Here is a 10,099-nt window from a genome sequence, read left to right as displayed (position 1 = left end):
AAAAAAAGTTCATTACATCCAGTCTGAATCTCCCCTCTTCTAGTTTGAAACCACTTCCTCTTGTCCTGTCACAGCAGACCTTGTTAAAAGTCCGTCCTCTTCTTTATTATAGCCCCCATTTAGATATTGAAATGCCACTGCTAGGTCTCCCTGGAGCTTTCTCTTCTCCAGGCTGAACAGTGCCAGGGTCCTGTGAGCTCCTCAAAAGTATAGAAGTGGGCGTGATCATAACAGCTTGAAGTCACCTTTACTTGTTATTTTCCATTAAAAAAAGTAAGTATATAGCTAGAGGAGGATGTTACTGTTTGTGAAGAATAATAAAATAATTTATTATTATCTGTTAGAACACACAACTTTTCCGCATTAGGGCCCAAGTGTAAAAGAAATGAGACTGTATTTGTCCTTTAAATGGATTAAAAGATACTACAGAATCCTGTTTTATGATTTTCATTTAGACTTCTTGCATGATTATGTTGTAACACTTATTACTCATCTGTTTAATTGCTTACCTTCTGATATTTAGCAATCTAAAGGTGCAAGTGGAGGATTTGCCATGCTATATTTCTTCTCATTGCTCTTATGCTGTGATCTGTGTGATTTAAACATAGTGCAAGTGTAAATCCCGTAGTACTTTCCTTAGTTGCTTTGTTTAAAAATATAGTTGGAAATCCATCTTCCATTAGCAGGTTGACGTCTCTCGTAAGTATACTTTATTCTACGGAGTATTCTACATAGTCTACAGAAATATTTATTTCCATTTGTTGTAGTATGAGTTATTATGGCATATTACCTTCATATATTAGTTAGTCAAGGATTTCTTCTTGTAGTCTTGAAATCAACATATAAAGAACTTGTGTAATCTTCCCATAAATGTACTGTTTTTTTGCTATTTTGATTACAGTTTTGATCCAGATCTTTATGCAGTAATACTCAAGCATTTGATCACTTTCTAGATTTCTTGATATTTAGTCTTGAAACCTCTAAGAAAAACCATCAGTACTTTGGGATGTGATATTGTATAGTAGCCCACTGACTTTTTTTCCCTTCCCCCCTCCCCCCCCACCCTCCCCCAGAAATGTTCTGCTTTGAGTTTGTTAGCACTGAATTTCACCTGCAGTCTCTCTTTGGTGTTCTTCACAGTATTTTTGAGTATTGGCTAATTAAAGGTAGTCTCTTTCCTGTATATTAGTCTGTCCTCCTCATCTGGATGGCCCTGTTCAGGAAATAAAACTAAAACATCCATGCTATGGATGCCTAATAACTGGCACTAACCAGCTTGCTTAATAATGACGCTTATGTTGCAAGTAAATCAAGAGTCTATGACAGGACATGCAGGAAAAAAAAGTGTGAAATGATCAACACTTGAAAGGTTTGGAACAGTTTAATTTAGGGATTATATTAAAAGTACACAAAGAAAGAATTAACAGTGTACAGCTTGCAAAGTGAAATTATTGAACCATTCCTACAATACAATACAATGCTCTAATAGCAGGTATTAGTGTTATTTTAAAAACAAAACAGGATTTCTGAAATGAAGTGTATAACCTTCAGTAAAGTCTCACTAGTTGGTGAATCCAGGTTATTCTGTAAACTTTCTCTAGTTTCTTGTAACATAGCCTGCAACCTATCTACCCTCAAGCTATGTCACTTTGTTATATTAAATGGTGCACTGATATGATCGTGTACACCACTTTTGCTGCCAGTTTTGGTATGATCCATCCCGGTTCAATTATGACGTGCACTTCTGCCAGGTTGCTTAAGTATTCTTTGAATGATTCCTGTTGTCTTAACAACATGCTATTCATTTTCTCATCTTTTTTTCCCATTGTAATATAATGTGAGACTATATCCACCTTTATGAGATGGTTCTCTCTCTCCTCTTCCTCAAATTGTTTTGTCCTATATAGCTATGTACTATATGTTAAATGAGTTTATGCTCAATCCTGTTTTCCTGAAGTTCTTTCTGATGCCTGAATCTTCTTCTAGCTAAGAAAAGAACCTTGTCTAACTAGCTGTTTATTTTCTTTCATAATGAGTCTTTAATCCTCTTACCTGTGAAACTAGCAGCACAGCCTGATTGCCCCTTACCCAGCTGTCCTTCAGAAATTCTACTTTTTTCATCATTAAATTGTTAACTTTTTTTATTCTGGAATGCCATTTCTCTTTTCTCTCTGCCCATGGTATGCCTGGAAATTGGTATTTAAATATCACTATAAGAATTAATTAGATTTATAGAATCATAGAATCGCAAGGTTGGAAACAAACTTCTAAGATTACCTTAGAAAATATAAGCCTTTAAATATGTCCAGACTGATTGCATTAACAAAATTGGCAATGATTTTTTCTGCCATCACTTTTCTGAGATATGATATGTAATTCCTGGCAATAATGGGAATGTTTTGGAGAGCACACTTTTTCAACATAACCTCTGCATTCTTTACAGAATAATTGACAATAATGTGCAAATTATTCTAATGACAGACAACTTGGAGATTAGAAATGTGAACAATAGAAATTACATTCAGGATCCTTTCACAAAGGACCTGGTGTGTTCTATGACTTGCAGAAGTCTTTATCAAAACTGGTGCCATCGTTTTGGGAGCTAAGGATGGCCTGACACTGTTTCTGAAGCTTTAAGACAGAAGATTGAAGCTTGTAAGGTATTTGGTGTGGGAAGTTCAGGGACACACATCCATTTTGACAGGAAGTGCTTGTCTCATTATTTAGCTGTTTTCATTTGCCTCCTGTACAGAATCCCGGCCATGTTTGAAGCCATGGTAATTTTCAGTGGAAAAAGCACTGGGATTCAGTGCTCATCCAGTCATGCAAGTTGGTGCATAAGATCTGTCTGTTCACCTGTAACGTTTTTCTCACAAGGGAATTGTGTGTGGAGAGCAATTTGATGCTAGTTAGAACATTTTCTGTGTTCGTTGCAAAGTCATTATGTGGGAAATTGAATTGGTGGATTGCTTCACATAGATTTTAAGCATGGCCCACAAAATCACTAAGAAAAATTCACTAACAGTCTGGTTAGATGATCTCAGGTATCTTTCCATTTATTTACAGTTTCAATCCCAGTGAAAATATATAGAAAATTGATTGATTGACTTAATTGACTTCCTAAATGCTAAGTCATTTCTGGAAGAAGTTTTCTATGTTAGTAGATTGGTGTTAGTGATGTGCACAAAGTGATACAATATCACTTCAACCTTTTTTCTTTTTTCTTTTAATTTTTTTTCCCCACTCATTCTTAAAGCCAAAGCCATGGGATATGAATGACAGGGAGATAATCTGATGTGGCTGGGCAGTGTGACTCCTGTAGTTCACTATGAGCTTTGGAAATAATAGCAAACACTTGCTGCAGCTCAAAGGCCGGGAACTATGCCAGGATTGCTGTAACCTAAGCATCTCATCCAGTTCTTTTGTCTGATTCAATGTGCCTGGCTTTCTACTCTGTAATTGCTGTCAGGTTAGGAAATACCTTCTGGTGTTTGTAAGTGTCTTTCTGGTTAGTGAACTTCATTGTTATGTCTCTAATAATTTGAAATGATTAAACTCCATATTTGCTCTCATCCTTTTCCAGTTATATTGAATTGAGTCCACTTTGAATTCTCTGGGAGCAAGGACAGGCAGGATAGTAATTGTGTCAGGCTTTCTACATTCTTTTTCATTTTAGTGTTTTTTACTATTGCTTGTAATGAATTTATCTAGTCACTGGAAGAATTTACTATGCAATTTCTTTTCCCTGTATACTGTTTGACAAATCTTAGTTGATATTGGATACTACCTATTTATACAGCAATTTCTGAAACCTACAGTTCAAAGCAAAATTTTCTCATGTTCATGTCCTACTCACTGTCCCCAGCATTGTGTTATATTTTCATGATTTGCTACCGGCATAGAAGCTCTCCAGAGAAACTCTTCATGTTTGTCCCATCTCTGTGTACCTAAGCTTCTCTGCTATATGAAGATCTCTTTTCTTTTGGCAAACATTCTTCCGACTGTTCAGCAATGAGCAGTTCTTATTGTACTAAATTCATACCAGATGAAAACCTGCAGTTCTGTAGATTTGGAGAAAACAGTACAGAGTAGACAGTTTATTTAGTAGTTGCAACTAACCATTTGATGGTGCTAGCATACATGGTGCCTATTGTGTGTGCAGGGCTGTAAATACACATCCTCAAACACCAGGCTGAGGCATCTTGAATAACTCTGAATATCTGCCTAAAAACTTGCAAAACTAAGGCAATTAACTGTTTGCATCTCAAGTTCATCTCTAGTTTAGTTTAGCTCTAGTTTAAACCCCTTGTGACTACTATCTCTAAGTTTTACGTTTCTTTTCTTCCTAATATTATTTATGAGCAAGTCTTTAGTGTCTTTCAACCTCCAAAATTATACTCAAAAATTGTACTTTCTTTCTTTTTTAAAATCAATATTCAGTACAATGGAGCTGTTACTAAAATTCTGCATGGTATCTAGTACTAGTTTCAATTTGTGACTGTTTTAGAGGTCACCAGTAACATTAAAGGTAAAATTTTATTTTGTTGAGAACTGGTTCAAGTAACATTCAATACTAATGTGCCCTGAGATTTTCTTCTTATGTTAAATTGCATGTATTCTTCCTGTAGATTACTGCTCAAGTTGCAAAAAACTATATCACAGAAATCACAGTGGTTGGAAAGGACCTCTGGTGATCATCTAGCCCAATCCCTGTGCTAAAGCAGGTTCTCTACAGTAGGTTGCACAGGACAACATTCAGACAGGTTCTTAATATCTCCAAAGGAGACTCCACTACCTTTCTGGTCAGACTTCTCCAGGCAGGCCTCCAACTAGATTCATCGTCACTGATCACAATCCTCTGAGCTCTCTGTTAGCAAGTTCTAATCCACCTCACTGTCCACTCATCTATCCCACACTTCCTAAGTTTACCTATGAGAATGTTATAGGAGTCATTGTCAAAAGGCTTGCTGAAGATAGGAAACAACCACTTCTCATATCTACCGAGCTGGTCATGACATCATGGAAGGCTACCAGATTGGTGAAGCATGATTTCTACTTGGTGAACCCATGTTAACTATTTCTAATAACCTTCGATTCTTCCATTTGCTTAGAGATGACATCCAGAATATGCTGCTCTAACGCCTTTCCAGGGATGGAGATGAAGCTGACTGACTTGTAGTTTCCTGACTTCTCCTTCTTGCTCTTCTTGAAGACTGGAGCAATACTGGCTTTCCTCTAGAGTTCAGGCACCTCTCCCATTCGCCGTGACTATTCAAAGGTGACAGGGAGTTGTTCAACAGTCACTTCTGCCTGCTCCCATAGCATTCATGAGTGCATAATTGGGACCTGTGGATTTGTGTGTGTCAAGTTTGCCTAGATGATCTCTGACCAGATCCTCCTCAACCAAGGGGAGGTTTTCCTTTGTCTGGATTCTCTCTCTTATCTCCAGATCTGAAACTCCTCAGGGGCAATCTTAATAGTAAGGACCGAAGCAAAGAAGGCATTTAGTAGCTCCACTCATCTCTGTGTAGAACCAAACTGTCTGCAAGCAACCAGATGTTTCATTGGTGATTGTCAGTCTGTGCTCCCATTGGTTTTTGGCTGTAGCAATGCACTGTCAAAATTCACACAAGATTTCAATGGCTTATTGGAATCTGGCAGAAACTGGGCAAATGTGGCTGTTATTTGATTTATGGTTTTCAACATCTCTCCCTTTCATATTTGTGTTTGTCATGTCAGTTTTATGTGGATCACTCAGCTTACATTGTGTTTTTATAGGTTTTGTGCAACAACATGATAACATCTGATCCAGAAACAGTAAATGCTTCTTAAGCTGAAGGAGTGTAAAATAAAGTTTCATCTGTTTCTGGATCAGTTTTTATTTCTAAGAGAGGAAATATGTTTAAAGAAAAAGACTTTATTATTCCCCTAGTAGTTTTTATTTCAAGGATATAGCTGTTCCTACTGCTGCAGTGCTGGAAGTAGCCGTAATAGCTTACAAAATATTAATTAAGGAGAGGTTTCAAAAAGCAGACTGTGATTTCTGGATTTCTTTGCAGTGTACGTTGCTTCTACAAAATGGTCTTGTGTGAAAACATTGGCTCTCAGGTCTCAGTTTCCTTATCTCTATTCCATTCATGGGCTTACTCATAAATTATACTGGTGTAAGTGGTTACCTCTTCTCTTGTAAACTGCACAATATAGGGATACGAGATGTATTGCATTTAAAGCTGATTTGACTGACCGTACTGGAATTGCTCCTGTTGACTTCAGTGGCATCAAAACTTTGCCCAGGAATTCTCTTGCTGTGACTGTCTTACTGGAAACCACTTTGCAACTGTGGTTTAAGGCTGCTGCCAAATCTGTCAACAAGGATTCTATCTAACTGTGCACTGCAGACGGAGATTATGAGGCAGGGCTGCCAGTATGATCTTTGGTTGTAAGAGTGTACAAGGCAATGTGATTTGGTAAGCTAAGTAAGCCTCAGTGCAAGGAGGATAAATATTATAATCCTGATTTTGCTTTTTGTTTCCACAAAGCTGTTGAAATCCTAGATTTATTGAGCTGGGTTTTAAAATATCTGTTCGTTTTTAATTTTATCTATAAGCTTATTGTCTTTTTTATCTTTATTCCTTGCTTTGGTGGATTCCTTGTGTTTGTGCCTAGAAAGTATTCTTACTCTGTGGCAGACTTGTGAGAAACTATTTTGATTTGGAACATCAGCAGAATTTTTTTTAAAAAACAAGACAATAATATTTGGATAAGCATATCACAAAAGATAATATTTACTCAAGATTTGTGAAGAATAAACTTGCTGAGCAGCTCTGGGCTGCTGCTTAAGTTGGCATTGTCAACGTAGAATTGGAGGGTTACAAAGATACAACCTTTGGCCAAGGAGATGCAGGGAATTGAATCCCTCAGGGATCTCTGATTGGAATTATGTTGTCTCATGTTTTTACCAAATCTCTTGGGAGAGAGGGGGGGGGGAAGGGGAAGGAGAGGGTCAGAAATTGGTGACAGTAGCTGTTGACAGTACAGAATTTTTCAGGGTAGTGAAAAATCAATTCTGGATAACAAGAGTTGTGGTAGTATGTAATGAACATAAAATGGTTGACAAAATTTCATGTCAGTAAATGTAAAAAGTAATGCATAAGATGGATGGGGAAAAGGATACTGAGAATGCACAAATAGCAGCCTACTCTCAATCAGGTGTCTGTTGCAGCTGAGGAATGATGCATTGTAATTACTAAGGGATATTTCTAGAACAGTGTACCATTGCAAAAAGACAGAATATGTACATATAGAATATATATTACTCACTTTTTTCCTATATATAAGAACAAAGACACTGGACTAGAATCGAATAGATTAAGATTCTTCAACTTGAAAAGGAACAAGTGGAGAAGCAAAAGTCGCACATGTAGAGAAAATTACAGGTAGCATAATTTGCTGAATAGGAAAACTGAGTGGAAGCCAATGGTCGTAAAGTAACTTGTCAAGTGAAAGTATCAGTTACCTAATAAAAATTTGTGAAATACTTTTTTTCTTTTTCAGACTAACTCAATTATTGAAATTCATTATTTTTTTTCCATACTATTTGTGTGTTCCAAAATAAGAACATATTCATGGTATCCCTGATGACTATTAAATGTGATAATGTAGTCTCAGGATCATGAAATATCCAAGCCTCAGTTTGTTGGAAGTTGGGAGAACGTACTAAGGAAAGCATCATTCACTATTTTTATTTTAGAATCTTTCCCTCATCATCTGCTAAGAATTGCTAGAGTTGAGGTATGGTATATCTGAAGTGCAGCACAAAAGCATCCAGTTTTATGACTCCCTAGAAGTGTCAAATCCACCTATTTTGGTTATTTCAACACTTGGAGTCTTCCTCTACTTTTTTTCTTTTTATGGAACTCCAGGGATGGATGGGATGCCCCCATTTTACCCACTTCTGTTTTAACAAAAAATGTCACTATATTTTTCTGAATTTGTTTTCTCAGCCTTATACTAACCTTGTGCTTTTTGAAGACTCTTGTTTTTGAACACTGATAGACTGTCTTTTTAGAAAATTTGGGTCACTATCTGACTTCACGTTCTTAGTGTTTTACTCCTGTTGATTTGCAGTTTACTACTAGCTGTTTGCTGTAAGAATAGGAGGTGACAGTGGTTAAATCTTTAAGTGCATATACCATGCTGGATGCATAAAATGGGAGCATCTGAGCTCGGAACATAGCTCAAACAAGAGTTCCATAGCAAAAGAGTGTTGCAGAAGAGTTTTGCAATGCAGGAGTCTAAGCCAAAGCTTCTCAGTTTTTTTACAAATGAAATATGTAATAGTAAAGTTTTATTAATAAAAGGGATGAACGGAATCATCATGCTAATTCTCTCCTCTGAACTCAGGTTCATTATCACATCATCACAACTTGCCAAAGTCAGTGGAATTGCCATAGATGACCATAAGTATGCTCATAGCCCATGACACATGTAAGGTAATGGGGCTCAGCTTAGTCCTGGATGAAATACAGTGTTGTGATGTAGTGTGCACATAGCTGTTGTGTCTTACCAGGCGTATGACTTGACTTGTTTAACTTGGGCTAACAAAACGTTTTATATGGTAGATAGGTTGGCCTAAAAGAACAATTAACTTTAGGTAGGGGTGCTAGTGTAAAATCGCTTCCAAATTCTGTGCTCGTGTGGGGAGAGACAGCTTTTCATTCCTTCTCCTTCGTAGGGCAGTAAATCTTTCCTAAGTCTAAGCATGTTATTTCACCATTCCCCAGTGATTTTTTTTTTTTTCCTTTTTTTGGTTACCTATGAAATCTTTACATTCTATCCTGTATTCAGCACTTTTTTTCTTCCAAGAAAACATGGTGAAAACAAGACTGGACGTTACGATGGAAATGAAAATCTTTTGACTATATCGGCAGCTTAAGGCAGTGGGAAGACCAATAACACTAGATCTGTCTAGGAAGTCTAGTTAATTTGTGGTGGTTCTTAGTATGATTATTGTATTTCAACTTGCTACATTGCATCAACAGATAATCTGCTTCTTTTGTTGTGGTTGTTTGTTTTTTTGTTTGTTTGTTTTTTGCTCATTCATTCCACAGGCAAAGAGTGGTTGCTTTTGGATTTGTTTTTTTTTCTGGATTACATTTTTTTTTTAATGTTTTTGAATTGGTAGGTTGGACATCACTAGAAAGCAACAGGAAAATACTGTCATACTTTAAGGAACTAAGGGGATGATCTCTATTCAAAAGAATAATCTCATAACCTTGTGAATATAGATTGATCTGAGAAGACTGCAATTGAATAACTTAGCTTCTTTCACTAACAACTGCTGAGGATTTATTTTAACAACCAAATAATTTCATCCACACATATGTAAGCTTCTAGATGTCCCTCACAAGAGGGTGACTAATTCCAACAGACAAGGGATCCGTATGTGTCCGTGCATATTGCCTCTTTTAAAGTACCTTTAGAAGTATGGATGAGGTAATTGAAAGTATTTAAAGGCTTTTTAAAAAAAAAAAACTGAAACAAAAATAAAAGACTGGGATCACTGCTGTGTTGGATACTTGCTCACATCAAGAAGAGCATCATGGTAAAGATGCCCTATATTAGGCAGGATTTCGTGTGTATAGGATAGCTGCTCTAGTGTGTTACACAAGACTTTAAGAAGCAGCGTCAGGCTCGATGTGGGTGAGTTTTCAATGCTGCCCTTCCCTTTTTATAGTTCTGTCTTGCAAAAACAGAATATTGTGGTTTCCATTTAATCACCTTTGAAATAATTGTCCAATTACACAATAATGTGTTGCTAGTCTTTCATAAGTTTTAAATGTTTCAAAATAGACATGGGAGTGGTGCTGAAGACATCTGTAATTGAAGACATTGGTTGACGAGAGAGAAAATGGAAAATACTTGCAGTGATCAGTACCAAGTGCAATTTTAGAGGTTCTTTTCTTCAAGGATAGGTTGCATTAGTTGATATGGTGAGAGGTCTAAATGCCTCTCTGGATTTGTGGCATAGTAGACAAAAATATTTTCCTGAAGATCTAAGGTTTTGGTATAAGCTTTGATCAAATAAAATGTTATTTTA

This window comes from Meleagris gallopavo, chromosome 2 (genome assembly GCF_000146605.3).
Source record: "Meleagris gallopavo isolate NT-WF06-2002-E0010 breed Aviagen turkey brand Nicholas breeding stock chromosome 2, Turkey_5.1, whole genome shotgun sequence".
Lineage (NCBI taxonomy): Eukaryota > Metazoa > Chordata > Aves > Galliformes > Phasianidae > Meleagris > Meleagris gallopavo.
The sequence above is the reverse complement of the archived record's forward strand: the minus strand, read 5'-3'. Positions refer to the sequence as shown.